Source organism: Falco naumanni, chromosome 9 (assembly GCF_017639655.2).
Source record: "Falco naumanni isolate bFalNau1 chromosome 9, bFalNau1.pat, whole genome shotgun sequence".
NCBI classification, from domain to species: Eukaryota; Metazoa; Chordata; class Aves; order Falconiformes; family Falconidae; genus Falco; species Falco naumanni.
This window is the reverse complement of record NC_054062.1, coordinates 15,864,381-15,887,467: the sequence shown is the minus strand read 5'-3', so window position 1 is coordinate 15,887,467 and position 23,087 is coordinate 15,864,381. Positions and strand designations below refer to the sequence as shown.

Here is a 23,087-nt window from a genome sequence, read left to right as displayed (position 1 = left end):
CTTAGGGACACAGTTCAAACCTCGATTGTACCCAAACACCCACACAGCCACCTAGGTCCCTGATGTGGCAATCCCGCTGTCTTTATTACTAGCAGAAGAAACTAAAACATCTCTAAGGTGCAATTCTCTAGCACTTTTGACAGCACTGGATGTAAGCAATCTACATGGATCTGCAGCTATTATAAAGAGGATGATGACAAGCCTACAGCTCAAATTTGCTACTGTATTTGTCTAAGCAGCAGAGCCCTGGCAGCCCACTTCTTTGCAATTTGAAGTCCCATCTGAGGCAGGACCTGACCCTGATGGGTGCCCCGTTCCTCTCTGAGCTCCTGGAGTGACTCATTTTCTGCTGCTTCACCAGTTTTTCCTGGGTTTTGTTTTCTTTTCCTTTGTTTTTCCCTCTCTGCTGGATCCTGGAGAGCATACTCTATCTCCTGATTTACATGAAGAATCCCTGTGTTAAAGCTGCTTTGGGATTCAAGCCACTTTATTCTTTATGTTTAAGAGTGACAAGCATAATATTGAATGAACAGGTTTTAGTACAAAAAAAACCATCAAAAGTCCTCCTATATAAACTCAACCCAAAAGAACCAAGAACAAACAGTAAAATGTCATTGGACTGAGAAGTAAACAGAAGAAAACTTCTTTCCTAAAACCAGCGTTCATAAAATTGAAAACAAACGAATGTGGAGACAGCTCCTGCAATACAGTATCACTAATCAAATGCTACAACACATTTGCCCTGAAGAGAAGGCGCATGCCTTGCCACATGCATCCAGTCCCTTCTAAACGTCATTAAAGTCTAGTAAAAAATAAATAAGATAAATATCATTTGCATTTATTATACGAATTAGACAAACTTGCCAGATGGGGAGCTCTCCTCCAGCAGGGCTGTTGTTTTCGAGGAGAGAAAAGCACTAGCACTACCCAGCTGTTTGGGGCCTGTGATGTTCCCACTCCTAGAAAACCATCGCCCCTGGCTTCTCCCTGTAATTAGTTAGTGTTAATACCCTTGGTTAGTCTGTGGAAAAGTCACATTCTGAAAGATCACCCTTGCGAACAGCTGTACTCATGAGACAAAACGTCACCACTCCAAGCTGTCAGCCAATTCATCTCCAACGAAAGTCAACCGGGCCATAAATTGGGAGTTCTTTATCTCAGGACAGCAGACCAAGAGGGGTTTAATTGCTGAGCTATGCTAATGAGCCTTGTTTGTGACACAAGGTGCTTCATGGTGGCTCTGTTTGGAAACACGGTATTGTAACCCCCCTGAGGGCACATAACAATCAGCCTAAAAACACGGCAGTCTGGATACAGAAAAGAAATCATGTAACGGTCCCTTCAGCATGGCACATTATCAAAGGCATCATTAACAGCTGCTTCATGGAGTGGCAGGAGGCTCTCCTGGGTCAGCTTAGTTCAGGTCGCTCCTATTCTTTCCTCCGTTCTTGTTTTTTCTAAATCATGAGTTCTGTAAACATCACTGTCAAATCATCTGCAGGGGAACAAAAAGATATCAAGAATTAAGTCTTTCCTAGCAGATAAGGGCTGTGTCTGTTTTTAAAAGGAATTTAAAAAACAAAACAAAACAAAACAAAACATACCCAGGGAAAAACAAACAGACAAAAGAATAGAAGCAAAAGTCTTTCTCGCTGATCTGTTGAGACAAAATCTACTGCAGCCCAGTTTTCACTTTGTTCCTTTTGGATTAGGGGCTGCAGTAGTGAAGACAGTATTTTAACACTCACATTTAAGAAAAGAATAGCTCAGGTGGACACAAGGCTACAGCTTTCCTTGTCCAGATGTCATGTGCTGTTTCTTTTGCACCATTCACCATTGATGATGAGGCTTGCTTGGCACAGAAAGCCCGTCACATTTCTGTAGGGAAGGCCAGTGCTCAGCATCTTTCAAAATCAGTAGTACTTAAATATGGCATTATTATTCTTATCATACTACCCAGAGACACATGACAGGCACTGCAGACCCCATGTGCCAGACACTCTACAAATATCTATTTCCCCAGTCTCTGAGATCTTTTAACCTGGGGGCCCGACCTTGCATGTACTTACACACTTGAGTAACTACCAGCATCGCATGGCCCTACTGAAATCAACAAAACTGATGAATGGAATGAAATCAGTAATTACCCATGTGCTTAATTATTTGAAGAACTGGGGGCTAAGTGCTTCATTTTTAGCTTTTTGCTTGAAAATATTAGTTCTAATCTAGTGTGCCACACTTTGCACTCAATCCCACAAGGAACAGCACGGTCTGGCCTAATTAAGCAAAAGCACTTAACAAAGTGTTTAGCTTTAAGCACGGGAGCAAATCCACTGACTAAACACTGCATTGCTTGGGTTGTTATGCTCAGCCCTTTGCAGGATGGGACACTTCAAGCCAGGTATTTGGGGTAACATAACCGTGGATGGGGACCAGGACTCAAGTCCCAGATGCACCTGAGGCCATGTGCGCAGGGTGCTGGGCACCCCAGGGCTTCCCCGGCTGTTGCCCAGGGAGGCAGTGGGTGAGCCAGGAGCCCTGGCAGAGCTGGGGATCCACAGATGGGTCCCCCGTTCCCTTCCTGGATGGCATCGGAGTTTGCCTGTGCAAGAGGGTGCAGAGAGACAGTGCTGGGATTTCAAGAGAAGCTGCCAACGTTCTCTGTAATTAACTGACTGAAAGTCTTCACGCTGAAAAGCACATCTCTCATTTAACATTGGCCACAACTCCCACTCTGCAGCCACAGCCTGGTTCAGGGAAAATGAAGGAGCAGCCAAGCTGTGCTGCAGCGCGGATGCCCCTGGGGACCAGAGGAGAGCCGAGCTTCCTCGCTGGCAGACTGGGGGAAGCATGGGGCAGGGATGGGGGCTGCTGACAGGGACTTGCAGCCAGCACCTCTCTGCACCTCTGTTTCCATCTCTTTTTTTGCCAGGCTGAGTTGTTCCTGGGACAGGGCATGTGCATGAGACCCAGCCCTACCCAGGCCTGAGCTGCCTGGGATGAAGCCTCCAATACCGGCTTGCTTCCAACAAGCCCTAATTTTAGGGCCTTTAGGACACAAAATAATGATAACACACTCCCTGGAAATAAAAAAAAAAAATCCCCCTGGGCCTGCACAAAATTAGCAGTGTGCTGACTGTCCCACTTTCGCTCCTGCAATGTGGGGCAACCTGGGTTATTAATACACTGGACTCATTTCAAGATCCTTTGCTTTCCCCCTTGCAAGGGGAGCCCAGAGACAATCAGCCCACTTCTCCCAGTGTTGCTGAGGATGCTCCTGCTCACCCTGATGGCCAAGGCCTCTTGCATTCCACCCTGGGAAGGTGATGGGAGAGGACAGGGCAAGCCAGGCAGAGGTGGAGAAGCTGCAGGCTGCCCTGGCTGCTGCAGGGGACAAAGAGGAGGGACACATGCTTTGTTGGCACAAGAGACACACACCCCACACACCCCCCAGCAAGGCAGGCTGTGCGGTGGAGGACAGCTTGGACTCTCCAAGGGGGAGAAGATGAACTACAGGTGCTCTCCACCCTTCAGAGCCCCAGGGAGCAGCTTGGCAAGGCAGCAGAGACTTCTGTGACACCCCCTGGTGCTCAGGAAGGGGCTGTCCCTCTGTCCCACACTCAGACACACACTCATGCCTGGAAACAAAGCACAATTTAACAGGAAAACTCCTCAAAAGTGGCATCATTACCATAATCCAATATTAGTATATTGATATATACTATGAGACCTCTACCCAGGAGCTCAGAGGACATCTGCCCAGGTGAAAACCCCCTGTAATGACTCCCCAGGGTGAGGGAATTTCAGAGCTGCTGTAAGATTTCTTCCAGTGTGGAAGAAAAATCCTGACGAACCTGCAATGTCCAAGAAGCAACTTGCAGAGAAGAGAAAAGGAGAGGTGACCCCAAGCACATCTACAAGGCATGCGACCGCACACATTAGAGCTACTCAAGGAGAGGAAACCTCACCTAAAAGAACACAGACCTCAGAAATAAGCTCTTTCACAATGTCACATAGCCTGTTCTTTCACTCCAAACTACATGCAGTCGGCTCCAACATCATTTTGTCTCCCACTGTCCCACAGTGAGTGTTGTGAGACTGATCCTGACCCACCTCCCCTGTTGAATACCAATTTAACCTCATCTTAAACAAAATTTCAGCAAATTACTACTGGAGTTGAGTCAGACATGAAACATAACAACATAAGAAGGGAGAAAGAAAAGGCAAGATATGGGGAAAAAAGATGTCGTGCACCTTAAACAAGAGGAGCATACAAACTGCTCTAGCCCCACATGGCAAATCCCCACGAGCTGAGCCTAAGCAACAAATTTATTTCAGTAAACAAAAATCTACCAGAATGGCATTATTTTCCTCGGTGCAGTTTTTTTCTCCATGCAGGGTTTTTTTCCTCCATAGAGACATGAAGATATGTTGCTTTTTTGTTTTGCCTTTTTTTTTTTTTTTCCACCAGGCACATTATTCCATTTAAGTGCGTGTGCATGTTTATTAATAGAGCAAAAATGAGTGAACAATGAGCTGCTCCAGGGAGGCTGAAAGCCTGCACTGGAGCAATGAATCACAGGAACAAATCCATTTAGCAAAATGTTCATTTTAAGACATGTTCCTTTCACACTTGAGTTATTTTCCTCTACACCCCAAATGTAATTAGACTCCTAGTGACATGCTGGTCCTGCACCTACGGCACCATGTTCATTTTGGCTACCCCAGCCCACCCTCCTCACCTGCCCCAGGCACACCAACAATCAGGCAGGACCCCAAGATACAGCTCCTGGTGTTGTGCTGCCATACGAGAAGAGAGCCGTCAACGTCAGCTCCAACAGGTTGGAAAGCAATGAACAATCACTAGAAACCTCTGGAAAACATCCCTCATTGCAGTGAGGCCTGAATCAGACTGTGAGTGAACTGATGTAACACAGGCACCATTGCTGCTGTGTAGCAGATGAAAGACACGAGGTACTGAGATGATTCTGGCCCTCTGCTTTGTGCCCTGTAACCACAGGTGAGCCCAAGGGCTGTGAAGACCTCCTGGGTGGATGGGAGGCTGTTCATAGAGCCATAGAATAGTTTGGGTTGGAAAAGACTTTTAAAATCATCAAGTCCAACTGTGAACCCAGGACTGCCAAGTCCACCACTAGACTACGTCCCTAAATGCTACATCTAAGAGCTTTTTAAACATTTCCAGGGATGGTGATTCCACCACCTCCCTGGGCAGCCTGTTCAGTGAAGGAATTTTTTTCGGATATCCAGTCTAAACCTCCCCTGGCACAACTTGAGGCTGTTTCCTCTTGTCTTGTCACTAGTTATCTGGTGCACACCTATGCACACCTATGTACAGCCTCCTTTCAGGTAGTTGTAGGGAGCCATAAGGTCCCCCCTGAGCTTCCTTTTCTCCAGGATAAACACCCCCAGTTCCCTCAGCCGCTCCCCATCAGCCTTGTGCTCCAGACCCCTCACCAGCTCCACCGCCAGGCTCTGGACACAGTCCTTGCAACTACTCTACAGAAGCCTGGTTGCTACCACCAGTTACCACTCTGCTCCAGAGCAGGGAGGAGGCCCCACCGAGCTCAGTGCTGCTGGCAAACCCAGCAGAAAGACAATTACTGGCATGAAGAAATACACACACAAATACAGACACAAACATGGGCACAACTCCCAAAGCAGTGGAAAACCAGGTCCCTGGCTGGCTTTGGAAAGCGAGTCAGGAGAAAGTGAGGCCCACCATGAAGATGTGCTAGCTCAGGGCAACAGAGAGGGAAAATACATGTTGCTCACTTGCTATTGAAAGGAATTTAGTGGCATGAGAAGAAATCTTTCAAGACCAGCTCATCACTTATCATAAACCCCCCCCAGCTTTGGCAGTGACACCTGAACTTGTGCTACCTGGGGACCACAAAGCTCCAAGGTCAAACGTATTTTATTCAGTTACTGTTTTCAAACAGGATTGTTATTTACCAGCTGTCAGTAGCTGCGTGCTCGGCAGTTTCAGCTCTCTCTTGGCTTTGCTTAAATAGTTTCCCAGCCAGTGGGAGGCTGCTGCTGGCTCCAGCAGAGCCGGGACAGTCTCTGATGTGACCATATCCCCCAGCGTACCCCAAGCACCAAACCCCTCTGTTTACGGTATCGCAGTTTCTATATTCACTCAAACAAGATTAGCTGATTTCAGACAGTGCCTAATGGAAGCTGAGGTTTTCTGTGCCAGCGTTTGCCTTTCCAGCCTGCAAACACAAGGCTGGAAGATGGGCCTGGCGTTCCGTCAGCAGCATGTGACCACTTAATGAGGGAGGTCTATGAACTGCAGGACTAATGCACACAGGCACAAAAGCAGCTACCCGACCTGACGCGCTCCTTTAGAGTGGAAGGATTTTTTTGTGTGATTAAGGTCCACAACAGGGAAACAAACCCAGTCCCGGCTCTTTCACAGCCCTAGCAGCTGACTGTGGACAAATTCTGTCACCATGTTCTACCTTAAGAGCCTCCTGCCATAAAAAGGAGATAAAAATGCACTTTCTCACAGGAGGATGCAGCGAGTTCAGGTATTAATGGGATGAATGTCACAGTAAGACTTGCAAAACATAAAGACTAAAATGGAGAAAGCCCTGCAGTGTTAGCTTTAAAAGCCTGTGTGGAATTGCTGGATCGCAGGCAGTCTTTTGGGTCTCTGAGCAACACCTGCAGCAAATGCAGTTTCATTGCTTCCTTCCACCCTGCTGCCCTACCCAAGAGCCGTCTGCCTGGAGACCATCAGGAAGAAGCCAGCAAGTACAGCAGCTGTTACAGGCACAGCGTGGCTGGGTGGCAGTAAGCATTTTGTGCCCACGCAGGGTGCCAAGGGGGAGATGTTCCTTCAGTCCCACCTTCAGGTACCGCACTGCCTGCCGGGCTGTGGCTCCTCGGAAGAGGAGGAAGAGCAGAGGGCACCTCGCTTCTGCGCAGCTGCCCGGCTGCCCTGCTTGGGGCAGCACTGGCCCATCTCCAGAGGTCCCTTCCAACCGCCCAGTGACTCACGTTTGCTCGTCAGCCTGTTTAAGGTGCAGCTTACTCCATGAGTCTCCAGCAAGGTTTTCTCTTGAAAGATCGTGAGATTAGAATTACAGCCTTGGAAGGAGGTGGGATGTCCCAGTGCTCCATGACTCACCCGTGGCCAAGCAGATCAGACACAGTTTAATTTAAAAAAATAATAATTCCTCCGTCATCAGGCCTCCAGTTGGAAACTCTTGCAAGTGTGTGTCCATCTTCAATCTCTTTCCCCACCTTTAGCAGTGAGGAGGAAATAAATTGAAGAGACTGAGATGCTCAAGCACTGACATGGCAGGAAAAGCATTTTTTTCCCGTTTTTCTTGTGTTTGCATACTTACGCCAACAGATGTTGCAGCTACGCCTGAAGATGCTGCATTGCCCCAGGACTGAAGGTTTTCCTCGGGCTTTGGCATCATGCAGGCAGCTGCCAAACCCTCTCGGTCCCACTGGCTGAGCAGCGCCAGGCACCACACAACCCGCCCCATACTCCTGCCTGTCTGTGTCACCTTCATCAGATTTGCCTCTGCAAGAAACAGTGAAATAGCATTTTCTCTCTGGTTTTGCCAGGAGAAAGTCACAAATAAACAAGAAGATAGGGCAAGTAACTAACTAGGAATCAGTAAAACCAAGACAGTATCAGGCTGAGGAGGCAGCAGCTGGAGTTTGGGTTTTCTCCTTTCTTTCCCTCCTGGTGGTCACGGGGCTTGCCTCCGACAGCAGTAGGTAAAACATTGCTGGGTGCCTTTTTTTTCCCCTTTAAATAATATGTCAGCCTTCGGCCCCTGCCTTTAGCTGACAAAAAAACCCACAATCTGGCAATGTCAATATATAATAAAATGGCAAAGACCAGGGCTGCCGGGCCTCAGCTGGCCCCTGCGCTGCCACACACGGCCAGGGAAATGGCGAGTGCAGCCTGTGCTGGCCTCCAGCCCCACTGCCAGGCACCCTCAGCCACCCCACAGGCACCCTCGGCCACCCCACAGGCACCCTCGGCCACCCCACAGGCACCCATGACCGCCCCAGCACTGCCGGAAGCCTCCCCGCACCGCGGGGACCCAGAGGAGGCTGCGCTACTTCAGCGAGATCAAGATAAAATCAAAGTTGTCCAGTCCACGCAGCTCCACAACTAATGGCACAGCGTACCGAGTGTGTCCTTCAAGCACCTTTTGCGCAAAAGGTTTTGCTGTCTTCCCATCACCCTGACTCAGAAAGATTACCCTGTCTGCTTTAAATGGCTTCAAACTGTATTTTTTTCTTTTCCTGGCTTCTTGTCACAACTCTCTCTCCTCCCTTTTTACACATTATCCCCTGGTTTTCCACAGAGCAAGTAAAAGCCAACCCAGACCTTTTTATTTCACACATATTTTTTTTTTAATGAACCACTTCAGGACTCCTACTGTCCTGGGATTAGCCCTGCTAGATAACTTGTGCTTTTTTTTGCAGCCGCAGAACAAAAATATTATGGTTACATACAAAAACAGGGCTTTCCGCCGGCTAACAGCCAGGGGAAGGGAGGGGGCAGAGCCTGGCCACGGTCGCAGCCAGCGCTGCCGACGTGCTTCAAACCACGCTCGACCCGCTGCCAGCATGGGCAGCCTCTGCGTTCGCTGCCTATAGCTACAGGAACTTAAAGATGAAGCGATGGCTGCAGAAAAATTGCTTCAGTAATGACAAGTCATTACAGGATGGCCGTCACGTGGAAGGAGCGGAGGGGCAGCTATCCCGCGCCACTGTGGGCGGCACGGCTGGATGGGCAGCCAGACCTCCCGACTGCGCTCCCAGGCTCCTCGTTCCTAAATATACGCTGATTTCTGACCTTAAACTACTTGATGGGCTTCCCTGGAGTATCCACCATGGTTTCCATGGAAGTCTTCCCTTTACAATGAGATAGAAATGTGTCTGATCGCTTCCCAACCTGTTAGCAAACAGTGAAGGAAAACAACAGAAACCTCCACGAGAAAATATTTTACCTGTTTTGCAAAGATAAAAATCAGTGATACAAAAAATTCCATATTAAAAAAAATTAAAGATCCAACCCATGATCTCTCTTCTCGTTATGAAGAATATTTTACAAAGCAAACAGCCTTCTTCAAGTTAGATACAGCTATCTACAGCCGACAAGTAAGGGGTATAAAGCCTGCCTTCAGACAAGCATTTAATAAAATTCCTAAGATTTGGGTGCCATTTGCCACACCATTACTGTTTACAGAAGCAAATCTCTCCAATAAGCAGATTAAAGATGGGCTGGATTTTTTAAATTTCTCTGTCCTGTCTTAAAAGCTTGAAATGCTGGAAGCGTGGTTACGTTCTATCTGAGCCCAAGAGGAAGCAGAAAGAAAGGCAAGGATGGAGCAAGCCAGTAAGTAACACAGAGAAAACCAGGCACCACGACTTAGAAAGTCCAGCCCAGATTATACAGTTCAATTCTGGATTTATGCATTAAAATATTAGCACGGTGTCACTGGCAAAATTGGTTCGAGGTAAGTCACAGACACCATAAACGCATTCACAGGAGTCCCAGAATTTAAGAGCAATTAATTCAATTTCTGTTTGTTTCATTTCACAGGAATGAATATATAAGGGTAACTTTGACCCTTGTATATCGTTATATTTCAAAGCACATTGAACATCTTTGAATTCCAGGGTTGTGATGTTTTGTGACATCGCTGAACCCCACCACAGCGGCTCTGCCTGCTGTCGTAACTGGTGACGGTAAAAAGGAAGGGCCCGGCTCCCGACGCTTGTGGAAACTCTATTTACAAGAAGTCAACCCTGTTCTAGGAGGAATTTCACCTCTCCGTTTGCAGATGAACGAAGACCTGTCTCATTCCTGTTCCCTCTTGTGCTGGCACTGTCCTTTCACTAGCATTCCTCCACCCCACAGCATCGGCCGTGATCAAAATGAACCATCTGGGCTCTGTGCGGCTGCATTTACATTGTCCGGTTCTCGTAAGCGACAGCACAACATATCTACAGTCAGGTGAAACTTGGCGTGTGTCAGAATAAAATAGTGACATTTTAAAAATTTCTCACAATTTCTAGGAAAAAAAAATCAGAAATGTTAAAATGAGTGATTTTAAATGTTTTATTTCAAGAAGGCCAAGACACTTCAGCTTTATAGTTCTGACAGCTATGATTGTTGAAACAACACTAAGAAGCATTTTGAACTAACCATAAGGTTTTAAAACTGTTGTTCAAATGGTGATGAATTCCACATGTGTGAAACACTTTCATTTCATAAAAGCTTACAAGTATACTGTTTTAAAAGGGATACACTTCGGTTCCAATACACATGTAATGTGTATCTAGGCTCTCAGGAGCATCATAAATTCAAAGAAAAATCAAACCAAATCTCAGCACTGTTCATTTTTCATTATCATTGCTATTTTATAACCTTTCATAAAATCAGTTCAATAATATTGGCTTTCAGTAGCATGCACTTTCAATTTTTATGACATCTGGGTGTTAAAATTAGAGGAAAGTTGTTTATTAGTTTAGGAAACAATGGTGTTTATTCGCATTCTCTTTTTTTTCAGATGGGAAGAGAATTCATATTCATCTGGAAAGCCATAATAATTTGGTGCCAGGACAAAACTGCTCAGAAAATCAAGGCGATCCCTCCAGAAATCTGAACAGCAGAGGAATCTTGTCACAATTAAACATTCTTATGAACAAATATGTTTGCTTTCCTCAGCTGCTCAAACAAAAATCCAAATCCTCAGAATCAGCAAATTACCAGAAAAACAGTAACAAAGGTATAAAATATTTATAAAAAACAAACAAACAAACACAAGAAGTAAAATGCCAGCAGACATCCCCCCACCCTGGGGATGCCCACCCACCCCTCTTACACCCGGGGAAACAACGCACAACCGGAGTGTGTGGCACTCGCCCTTCCCTAGCTGCGGGAAGTTATTACTGATATTTGCTCTTTTTGTCTGAGTAACGAGACAAAAAAGTGGAATATGTTGTCACTATGGCTCTTTGTGTCTCGATTATCTCAATAATATGCTCATAATAAAGTAATAAATAAGGATAAAGCTAGCAGGAGTCTTCCCACTAATTTCAGTAGGACCAGAATGTCATGAGCTTGTCTTTTCAAAAAAAATGAGATCCAGGGACATACCGGAAACCTGCATTTACATTTGTGCATGTACATTTACATCCTCTAAGTGGTTTATCACATTATTTGTTCTGCCTATTCAGAAAACAGGATTTAAACATTTTAAAGTATTTTTTTTTTCTCTGTGTCTCTTGTCTGTGTTGCTGCTGGCCTCACCCGGCTCTGCTCTTACCTTCAGACCCCTAAAGCAATGGCTTTTCCTGATTTCCTTCCCCAGCAGTAGAACACATTTCCTCATCACCAGTCTTGTCCACCACTGGCAAGTGTGCCTTTGGTTACCTGCATGCCAGCAACAGCTTGAAATGCAAATGTATCCATTTCTCCCTCTAGCATTGACTCTGTCTTTAGAAATCTTGCTTTTTCCATGGAAGTTTCATAAGCAAAATTCTATGGCACTGGATTATATCTGATTTTAGTGAGCCTGCTACTGGAACAGTCCAAAAAACCCACCTTGTCATTCTCCCAGCAGCCCAAGGGATGCAGTTAGACAACAGTGCCTAACCACAGGGCATGTGTCTACAGCAAGGTGTCCTACTGAACTAGCTGGGCGTCTTTTCCCTGTAAGATGAAGTGTGTCGACATACGCATGAACGTTGATGCTGCAAAATGCCGCATGACACCCAGCCTAATACACTGCCCTGACCGAGAAACCAGAATGGCACAGAACTAACCTGGTGTGCAGCAGGTAATCTGAAAACTGGCTGACAAAGCTCCAAGCGTAACTGTAAACGAGGAACCATCACCCCGGGAGTTTCCAAGAAGCTCCATGGTCATCTATTCACAGCTCATTGGAAGAAAACATGAAAAGATGCTCGACTAAAGCTGCAGATGACACAACGCAGCGGAGTGATAACCGAGGGGAGGATCTGTTGCTGCCAGGGAGCTGGTGGAGGGGAGGCAGGGAAGCCCCAGTGCTTGGTGGGGCCAAGTCGAGCTCCCCAGCCCCCCGCTCACAAGAGATAGGGCTTCGTCTTGGGAGTCAGAGATGCTACAACACCTTTGGGGATCATGGTGGCTCACCGGCTAAGCACAAGCACAGCCATTAGGGACTGGGAGGCAGGGCTCCCAAGGGACGCTATTTTATATATATATACATATATATATATATATATATATATATATATACATAAACTCCTTCCCTGGCACTCAGGCAGCCACTGTCAGAGCTCCAGCAGTGCCTGGCAGGGCCCTGCATTTGCTCCCACTGCCTTTTCAGGGTGTCAGACCCTGGCACTGTGACACGGCACAGAGGTGCGGGGGCGGCTGGGCAGCCTGCTGACCAGCACAGTCCCCAGGGAGCAGGAACACACCGTCCCCCTGTCTGGACCGTGGCTCCCACCGTGCCTTCTCAGCGCCCTGCTGTGATTTAAAAATATTCTTTCCCAGACTCCTAGAAAGACACAAATCTTCTGGTTTACAGTTTAACTCCTTGGGCAGCACGTGATACAAATGCCGAAAACCTACAGGCGTAAGAGACCATTCAGACACCAAAACCATATAAATACCAAAGGCTTCGCATGGAATTTCAGATTGTGTCTTTATTTTAAAAAGATAAGGGGAGGGCTGTGCAGGGAAACATCACCCTTCAGTATCCACCCACTAAGAGCTAAACAAAACACTGAGCTAATGAACCTTTGGTCTGAATCTATTTTTATGTTTCTATTCGGTCATACACAATGTTTGGGTATAGCACTATGGCAAGGAATGCAAATCTTCCTGTGCTCCCAGCACCGCTGGTGTAATTCCCGCTTTTGTTAAATTGTTAAATTTAGAGCCCACGACTCATAAAGGATGCTGACAAGTTGCAGAGGGTTCAGAGAGAAATATGAAGGACAGAAAAACAGCCTTTACAGTTACAGATCCAGGAGATCAATCTGTCTAGCTTATGAAGAGAGGAGGTGAAAGGATGACTTGGTTAAAGACTATTAACATTTACAGGGAGAATGAAATGTTGAGACCAGGGTCCTCAATTGGCATCTGAAAACCTTGACACTGAAAACAGACAAGTCCTGGCTGGAAAGATGGGGCACACATTTAACAGTGTAAGTAATGAATTTATTACTGAAGCCAGAGCTGGAGCAGACAGGATGATTCTTCATTACATGGGTTTTTTTTAATAACATTTGGATGGGGTTTTTTTTCCTAAAAAGACATGCTGGAATTTAAACAAGCACAAACAGAAGCAGCCTTATGACCTGTATCATCCAAGGAGACAAACAGTAATGCTCCCTTTTGCTTTTATAACAGTGACAGTCTTCTCTCCCTTCTATCAGCAGTCCTGACAATAATTCCAAGCATGTAATAGGGACGAGTATAATTCTGATCACAGAGCCTCCTGGCAGACCTGGTCTGTGTTTGTGCAAGCACCAAGCAGATCTCTGGTCTCTCTGCTAATAGTCTCTCACTATTCGCCTGTGCCTTAAACCATAACACAACACTGTAGTGGTGCCACCGGTGCCTCAGCTCCCCACCGCCCAAAGCCAGCCACAATCACACCCATGCCACCTCCGCGTGTGCCTCCCTCACCTCCTCCTGGTGCCCACCAGGAGTGAAGAATCCTTTGGTACACCCTGGTCCAACCAATTTCAACCAATTTATCCGTTCTGTGTTTCCTCAATACCCAACGTCAATCACCCTCACTGTGCTTTAAGCCCATTCCTCTGTGTCCTATCCAACAGGATCATGGAGAACAGATTATTCCCTTCTTTGAAGGCATTTAAGACCATTTTCATGCCTCACTACAGTCTCCTCCTGATTCGGCAGCACCAACTCTTTCTACTTCTCCTGAGAGGTCACAGCTCTCATTAGTTTTGCTGCTGGACTCATTCCAAGTGCACCTCCTCTTGCTTCAGACGTCACCCCCCCAAACTCGACACGGGGTTGCAGGCATTCCACAAATACACACCAAAATCCCAAGATCTGTCATGTGTGTTTGAGAGCAGAACTTCGCCCTCTTTTAATCCCATCTCGTTTATCAGCAATATAACGTTTTGCACATTATCACCCCAATTATAAAGGCTTGTAGGTGATAATGAGATTCCACTGGATATATTCCAGCAAAGCACATTCTAGGTTTTACTAACTTCATTAACCAAGAAAAGCTGGTTAATGGCTGAAAAGTGCAATGATGCACATAATCATACCAGTTGCTTTGCTACTACAATTATATTATTAAGATGGATCTTTGAGGTACAATTTCCATCTATAATTAGTGGTTTATCCCTTCAGGAAAAAAAAAAAATAATTCAAAAGCACCCAAAGGTTTGAACAAAATAGTTCTTACTGAAGACACAAATGAAGTCATGCTCTCAGGGTCAGACTCAGAATGGGATTTGTAAGAAAACAGGAGCACAAGAATTTGGAAACATAAGACGGGCTCCCAGGGGACATGAAATGCCACAGCACAAACTGCAATCTTCCCGCATACTGTTGCGCACAGAGACCTGCACAAGGGAGCACACAAACTCACATGTCATCCACAGACATCCATGCCCAGGGCTCCCAAGGGTAAGGAGCATGGATGGGCAGGAGCCAGATATGCCCCAGCCTCTGTGCAGGAGGGTGCAGGAGGGACCCCATAGTCCAGGGAGAGGGGAGAGCCTTGGGGGAGCACGGGGTTTGTGTCCCAGACTGAGCTGTGAGCACAGGCATGAGATGAGCTGGGAGAAGGGTGCAGCTGAGAAGCAAGGGAGAAACCCTTTGCACACACCATGGTGGAGAGCAGCGAGAGGTGGACAAAACCTCCTGTTCTTGTGGCCCTGGCCAGGCACTGGGGTGGCTGCCAGTTGCATAGGCGTCAATGTACACCCAGGGAAACACCAGCCTCACCACCACACCAGGGCCTCCCCAGGGAGAGGGCTCTGCCGTGGGACCCCCCTCTCACCGACACAAGCACCAGGACCCAAGAGGCACACAGCACTGCAGCCCAAGCCCTGACCCCCAGAGATCTCCAGGAACCCTCCCCAAACCAAGCTGTGTTTGACCCAAGATGTTTACGTTAACAGCCTGAGGAGCATTCACCTTCCTAACAGCACAATGTGCTCTGAGAAACAACTCGCTGAGACTGTGTCTCTCTTCCTGTAGGATCAGAGGACGTCAGATCCCAAACCCCAGTCTCTGATCACCAGGAGGATACACCCACTGTCCCCAAACACGTTTGCTGGAAATCAGGGTGGAGCCGTTGAATCTTTAACGAAGACCCCCTTTCCCCAAAATCTTAAGTCTCGAAGCTAACTATGACTTCTGAGAAGACAACAGATCCCAGAATATGTAAGAAACAAAAAACATTTAGACTGATTAAAAACATCCTTCCTGTTGTTTTCTTGACTTCAGTATTCTTGTTGTTTCATGGTTTTCTTGGTCACCACTGCTCTTCCCAACAGAGACAACCTGAATTTCAGATTAGGAAAACCAGCACATCCAAGCAAGCAGAACAATGTTTACTCCTTCCACCAAATAATAAAAGAGAAAACAAGAGTGCTAGTTTTCAACTGCCTGATTTTTTCCGTTGCTTTTCTCTTACAATTAAATCATACTTATCAGCTTGACAAAAAATACAACGACTGTTTTTCACTAGGAATTTTTTATAAATTTAATCAAGTTGCCAGAAGAAATACTATTATCCTCGCCACGTGAAATTAATATATCAGGAACTTATCTACCGTCTTGCATGTGTGTATGACATTTATATGGATCAACTAATATATATGTCTTCTGCTTGATAAAATTTCACACAATAAAAAAATCTTCAGAACGGAATTTGCAGTCGTCTTAAAGTCCTTGATATGGCTGGCTCTGCCTAGGAGCTTAGCAGGAGCCTTTGCTGGATTTAATCAGGCAGACCTCAGAAATTCTGCTGGAATTCTTTTCGGTATTAGAAATATGCACTAGCATTTGCTAATTCAGGTTCAGAACCGATTCAGAAACTAAAAGCAATAAATCCTCATGCAAGTATCAAGCTCTCTCAAGTATATCCTGGAGCAGTAATTTTTGGACAGAAGGAATACATAAAGGAATGTAGAGTGTCTAGCCAAAACTTTATTTGAAATACTCTTTTCAATGGATCCAAAGACTTGTCCAAAACGGAAAGCCTCCTCTTTTTCCCAAACACATTGGCTTGGCTTTCCACTTGCATGACCTTGCACAGGAGACACGAAAGCACAGGCAACATGAGATGCAATTGGTGTGCAAGCTCTAGGCCACCTCCTCTAAATAAGCAGGAGTTTCATCACTGATATCAACTGAACAGGATTTTACCCTGCATTGCAAGTCACCATAACATCTCTCTGTGTTTTAAAAACTCTGCAGTTTCCTGAAATCTGACAGAAACTGCCAACTGTGAGAAAAAATGCAAGTACTGTAGCAAGGCCTGCAGTGGTAAGCATGTACTTAAGTGTTTGCTGAACTGGGTTTTCATTTATTATTACCCTGAAGTTAAAAGGAAGCATGAAACAGCATTACATGCAGGCAAAGCCAGCCGACACTTCATATTTAGATGTGTGAAACCTCCGAAATACCAGCCCCTCCAAGAGGCACTGACAGCACGAACCTCTGACACATGACAGAGGCGCATGACAATAACCCACCAGCCACTGTAGATGAAAACCTGGCCGGAGTGGAGACCCGCGAGCCAGGATTTCAACCTCGGCATTTCAAAATGCACAGGCCAGGTCACAGGCTGCTGTCAGTGGGCGCAGTGGCATCGGTGGCAGGCAAGCAGCTCAGCACGGATCAGAGAGCTGTTGGTCCCCCAACACCCATCCTGCCGTCATCCCTTCGACTTGAGTTTGAGATATCCAGTAATAGAAAAGTCCAGTAATAGAGAGTTTAATCTCATTCATTATAAAACTGTAAAATGAACACGTTTTCTGTGCTATTTCAGGTTCACAGGATCTTTACAGAAGAACCTGTCTTCCAGTTTCAACACTAGTCTGATTTGCTGTAAGAGAAAAACCTCATTGGACATTTAGAAGCTGAAATGCTTATAGCATTTATTACACTTCCCTGATATATTTATAAAATGCATAAACACAAATTGTTCTTAAACAAAAAACCCTCTCAGTTTTCATAAAAACTGTTTGATTTTCTCATAGACAGTATATATTCATTTCTATGCTACTCTGACATTCTTTTCCACAAGATGTTAATGTGAGTTACTACGTCCTCAGGAAAAATACGCTTCTGCTGATAAACATTTGAATCTTGACTTGTATTTGTGTTCTGCAGTAGTTTGGATGGGCAAGTCAAAACCCTGGCGGGTTGTCTACAACCTTTGCATTCTCCTTTAAATTCCATGCATTTGCAAGAGATGATGGAAGAGCTGATAGTGTCTACTGTTTATCAGCCTTGATAATTAGAGGGGATAAGTTTTTGATTGTAAAAACAGTCTTGTAATGGATTTTTTTTTTTTACAGCTGCTATTTCCAACACTTTCAGGAGTGCTCTGAATTTGAAGATTTAAAAAAGTCTGTATCCAGAAAACACTTTGCCTCCTGAAAATTAGCTCAGCTTCAGCTGACAGGCTGACAGGCTTTCCTGGGGAAAAGGAAAATCAGTATCTCTCCTCTCTGCACCACCAGCCCCCAAAACATGAAGTCTATTCCTCCTATTTGCTGTCAGCCCTGGAGAGGGCTTGGCTGTCAGGCTGTCACCTCAGCAGCCCCCACAAAGACACACACACACCCCTACTGCTACGGCTGCAGCCAGGCTGATGCTGCCAGACCACCGTTCAGGCTCTGCTGAAGGCTCATGTTGAAACCATACGGGATGCAGAAGATGCCATCGTTAGATATAAAATTAAAAAGGGAAAAGGATGCCATTTTGCTGGAAAATCGAGCACTTAACAGTCAAGCAGAGCTTGTATTTAGGTTGCTCATATAACGTTCTGCTATGATGTGCGCATTACTTACGTGATCACTGCTTGGATTCTCCACGTCACCCAAAGCCCTGCTTATACAGTGCCCAGGTTAGGAGGTAGCTCATCAATATTTTATTTCAGGTCTTTCAGCTGGTGGCATTTCTCAAAGTCTGCAGTTATACAGGATTATTTGTTTCTGTGTAGTTCTCTAGGAGGAGGTCCGGGATCACAGCCCCAGTTGTTGCAGCCCAGCTCCTCACTCGAACCTTGAACAGATACTGCCACAGCCACAGAGACCTGGGAGGCAACAGCATAGTTCTGCTTCACTGGGGACCTACCACTGCCTCCTCTGGTTTTACATCCATGAAATGGCAACTAACATCACGCTATGTTTTCACTGGGCAAGCATCTTTGTTTTTCCCTCTCAGCTCTTTCCAGTTGTCTGCATGCAAAGAGGTGGAGCAGCAGTTCTTAGAGCTGGCTATACCACTGCGTGCTGCTCTGCATTGTCGATGGCTGAATCAAATTAAAAGACAGCTAAAAATACATGATGCCCCCCACCAGCTCTGTCTGCCAGGGTAAACATTTGCTGCAGCGGCCTGAGGACTGTCATGTAACTCCAGATGCATTGGCTGAAGACAACAGATCCAGAGAGTCACCCCTGCCTCCAGCACAGTGCGTGGAAGTTGTGGTCTACACCACGAGGAAGTTTGATACCCTGGTGCAGAGAAACACCTAACGTGTTTGGTTATGCAGAAATAGCCCACTGGGCTCAGCACAGACCAGAGGAAGGTGAGACCACCACTGCCTCCTTTGCAGTCAAGCAGATTTCCACCTCTTTAAAGGATCAGCTGCTTCCACACAACAAAAGCAAATCTGCAAAGAAAGATTCCCAAAACCAAAGTCATATTTCACAGCTGGCTTTTACTTCCCTAATCCTCCACCTCGGTATATTTTTGCCAGTAAAAAGGGCCAGAGTAATTTCATTACAGTTCTTACCGACCCTCCTTTCCCTGAAACCCGGGAGCCACCATGCCCCAGCCCCCCCACCTTTCCCACACCAGTGACACAGAGCAGGGGCTTCCTCCTCAGAACCCCCTGCCAGCACGGCCACCCCACGTGCACTGATGGCATGAGCCCTTGTGCACCCCTCCCTTTCGACAAGGGGAACAGCGGGAAAGCGCTCAGCCCGTGGGCGCATCGAATATCGGCGCTGGAGCCTCCGAGCAGACTCTGAGCTGAGGCTCTGCTTTCAAGACTTGTGTTTGTATCCTCTGCTGAAACCTCATTTGCCCATGTTAGTCCCACCAGCTGCTTCCAATCTTCTAAACGGAAGGATCGCTCTGTGCTATAAACTTCAGCTCTCCAAACACAAGCATCATCTGCTAAACCAAAAGCTTTAGCTTGCATCCCCGAACACTAGGCTGGGAGTCCAACCAGCACGGGCCCTATCTCTCCTGTGTCAGCAGACACCTAATGTATTTTTAGTGCTGTCAGAAACAAACCGCTCCTTGATATTCCAGGGGGGTGTGTGGAAATCATCTACAAGTGGTGGTGAATCTAGTATTTTCAAAGACCCTTTCAAGAACTCACCAGCCTCCTGGGGGAGCTTGTCAACATCTCCCATGTTAAATGAAAGTCACTTTAACAACCACAGGGGTTTTAAAGAAAAGCTGGAATGTATCAAAGCTGCTGGGATGGCAAGCTTTGTAACGTGCACAATACATCAACACTTACAGACACTAAATCCTCCCCAGCCTCAAGGGAGCTAACAGCCCCCTGGAGTAAGCTTTTTCCTAATGTATCTCTCAAATGAACCGCTAATCTCTTCTCTAAACTTGACAGCTGTCCTGCTTGCACTCAAAACCCCCTGTGCTTAAATCCTCCTATAATTCTTGTCAAATGATTTGTTAGATCATTTTTCCTTTAATGTGAAGAAAGAAATCTTTCCTCCAGCCCTACACAAAGAGCTCACTGACTGACCTGCTGTTGTCGTGCATGAGAGCAGCACCGCATCGCTGTGGCCCCCCCGGGTTTCGGAGGCTTCCTGGAGAGGCAGCGATGTCCAGGGACACCGCACCCGTGACATGCAGGGGGGCACCCCCATGGCACTCAGCAGCCAGATGCGGTTTGGACCACAGCTCTGTCCCTCGGGGGCAGGGCGGTACACACACTAGTGCCCACCTACCGTGGCTCTCTGACTCCATAGTATTCATATAAATGTACGTATATATACATAAATATATGTGTATATAGATGTATGTATACACCCAGGAGCAATCTTGGGCTCAACAAACTCCTGCTGCCAGCAGGAGCTCCCATACTGGTCCCCCCAAGCAGGTTACCCACTCCCAACAGATCTGATGGCTTCTGCGCTCAGATCAGCTTAGATCTGACATGGCTCCTCACTGCTCTGCGGGACTGCAGAAAACTTCCCTGTTCTCTGGGCAGAGTTTGGCCCGTGGTGTTGAATTCACGGTGCCAACAGCTATTTGTCACTTCTGCTCCAGCTGATTGCTTTCCAGGGTTGCTGTGCAGCCTTGCCACAAAAACTCACAGAAGACACCACCAAGAGAGCTGTGGTCTTACACTGTCAAAGTCCTTACAAGGGTTGCCAAAAGGGTAGTTCGGGGTAGAGTCAGAAATAGTCCAATCTCCAGCTGAGGACAAAGCAGTGGTTTTTCATACAGTTCTCAACATTTCAAATGAAAAACATTTTCAAAGAACACCAGAACACCGATGCTGCATCTTTCCTAGAAGCAGCTACTTGTCCGCGAGCTGTTTGTGACCGTATTTTTTTGTTTATTGTTTGAAACTCTCTGATGAAAGACTTTCAGTGAGACATCGATTTGTTCCAATGTCAACAGCAGCATTCCCTGCTCTTGCATCAGCGCAGTGACGTGCCAGTCCACGAGCCGGTGCAAGGTCGGCTGAAGTCTGACGGCGCCTGACAACTCTGCAGAGACCTAAGGCTTGAGTCAAGCTGTTGAGTCTTTGCTCAACACCTGGAGCCATTTGCAAAGGTCAGGACAGAGAAAGCGGCAAAATAACTTTTGCAACATACCTTGTACACTTGGATTGCCGACACACATGAGCTCTGCCAGAGCTGTCGGTCAAACAAGAGGGTGCTGTTACTGCAGTGCTGGTGCCGGGTATCTATCCTTCACAGTATTTTTCTAGTGTGGGTATTTTTTTATGCTGCTCTGTGTTTGTTTTCAGTCCTTGCATTAGCAGTGAGGGGAAGAGGGCCATTTTCCTCTCTGCCTCTGCTACTTACACTGCTACAGTGTGAAGTGATTTGAAATTATTCACTCCCCAAGATTTCCTCTTAAAATGTCTAGAGAAGATGAGCCACAATTGCCCCAGGGTGTGATGCTTGACCACGCTGACGGATCACCCTGTGCCGTTTTATCCATCTGTTACCTTTACCATTCCCACTGGCTCCAAAACAACCTGCAAGCGCTCACCCCTCATGAAAATCTGGCCATCCGTTTGTGTTCAGAGAGGCAACGTCCCTGTGCCTCGCTGGGCAGGCCCCGAACGCTCCACTGGAGAGAGGAAACGCTGTCACGTAGCTGCATCTTGGAGAAGGGCTCCGGGCTGAGCCAGATGCCGCACAAGCGTGAAGCATCCCTGTGCCCATCGGGTGCAGAGCTGTGTCCTACCACGAGCACAGCTCCAGAACAGAACTTCTTTTGCAAATGTTTTCAGTACCAAAAGGCACCCCATTTTCCAACCAGCACATTCACGGCCTGAAGTGCTGCTTCCAGCCAGGTCTGCTCCTGCAGCCGCCCGCATTGCTCCTTGATCCTCGGTTCACCCACTCCCTCACCACTTCAGGCAGCTGAGGAAGCGCAGCACGGCCTGGGGTGCAGGAGGCCAGCCCCTCGGGAGGCATTTCAGATCTCTGAGCTTATGAAACCTGCTGGTTTCAGCTGCAAACCACACTGGAAAGCAGCTCTACCTGCCTGTCAGACCTACTGAGCAAGGCCGTGCACAGGGGGGCCAGACTCACCACTGACAACACTCCACCCACCATGCTCAGCCCAGCTGCTCTTACCAGGGGCTGGAAATTAAAAGGGTTTTTAATTGCAGCTGCATTTTTAACTCCTCTTGCCCAAATGGAAGAGCATGCACGCAATGCTTCCTGGAGGAGGATCTGGTTTCTTTGGGGCAGGACGGGATGGGAATCGTCCGGGGCAGGAAAGGGAACTTGCACCTCCCTGCCATAGCCTCTCACCCAGCAGCATGGCTGGAGCGAGAGCTGGGCCACCCAAACCCAGACTCGTTAGACGCGGCGGGTGGGTGCTGCAGCGCCTACCCTGCCGCCCGGGGTCCCTCGAACAGCATCCTCCACGCACACCCGCTGCAGGGGCCCACTCTCACCCATAGCCTGGCTCAGCCACCTCCCTGTCTTGGGCTGAACCTGCCAGGTGGGTCCCGCATGCCCCGGCCAGCACCGCACGCCAGAGCCCGTCCAAAGCTTGTATTAGATAATAGCGATCAAACACAGTGACCGAGGGGGGGCCAAGGAAGGAGTCACCTCCATGCCACACGACGTGCTGGCACCTGTGGGATAGCATCTGCTGCCCCTAATCAGCTTACCGGCTACTAATTGCTTTCCCTTTCGGGCTGCGTGCCGCCCGCACCCGCCGCTTCCCCGGGGCTGGGCTGGGCCCGATCCTGCCCGCACGGAGCGCTCCACCAGCCCCGCGCGGGCCCGCTCCCCGGCCGGGCCACGGGGGCTGCTCGGGGGCTGCTCGGAGGGTGCCCGGGGGCTGCTCGGAGGTTGCTCGGGGGTTTGGTGCGGGTGTTGCTCTGGGTTCTGCCCGGGGGCGGGAGCTCAGGGGCTCCATCCCGCCCCGCCGCCACCGCCCCGCCCGCGCGTGCCGCCACACCTGCGCCGCCGGCGCGGCACTCCCCCGCCCCTCCCCGCCGCCCGCCAGCCAATGAGCGGGGGCAGACTCTGGCCGGTGGCCAATGGGAGCGCAGAGTCCGCCCCCCTCCCCGCTGCCGCCGCCGCCGCCCTCTATTTGAGGCGCGCCGCGCGGCCGCGCGCTCGCAGAGACG

The 23,087-nt window shown here is 47.7% G+C and overlaps 1 long non-coding RNA gene across 1 annotated transcript; it reads right to left on the bottom strand.

Annotated features, from left to right (window-relative positions):
* Nucleotides 1-459: 459 nt before the first annotated feature.
* LOC121094101 lies at nt 460-22,878 on the bottom strand. Its single transcript, XR_005829747.1, has 3 exons — nt 22,623-22,878; nt 1,749-1,878; nt 460-1,495 (listed from the first exon to the last, which is right to left on the bottom strand). It is a non-coding gene; the product is annotated as an uncharacterized LOC121094101 (long non-coding RNA).
* Nucleotides 22,879-23,087: the final 209 nt, after the last annotated feature.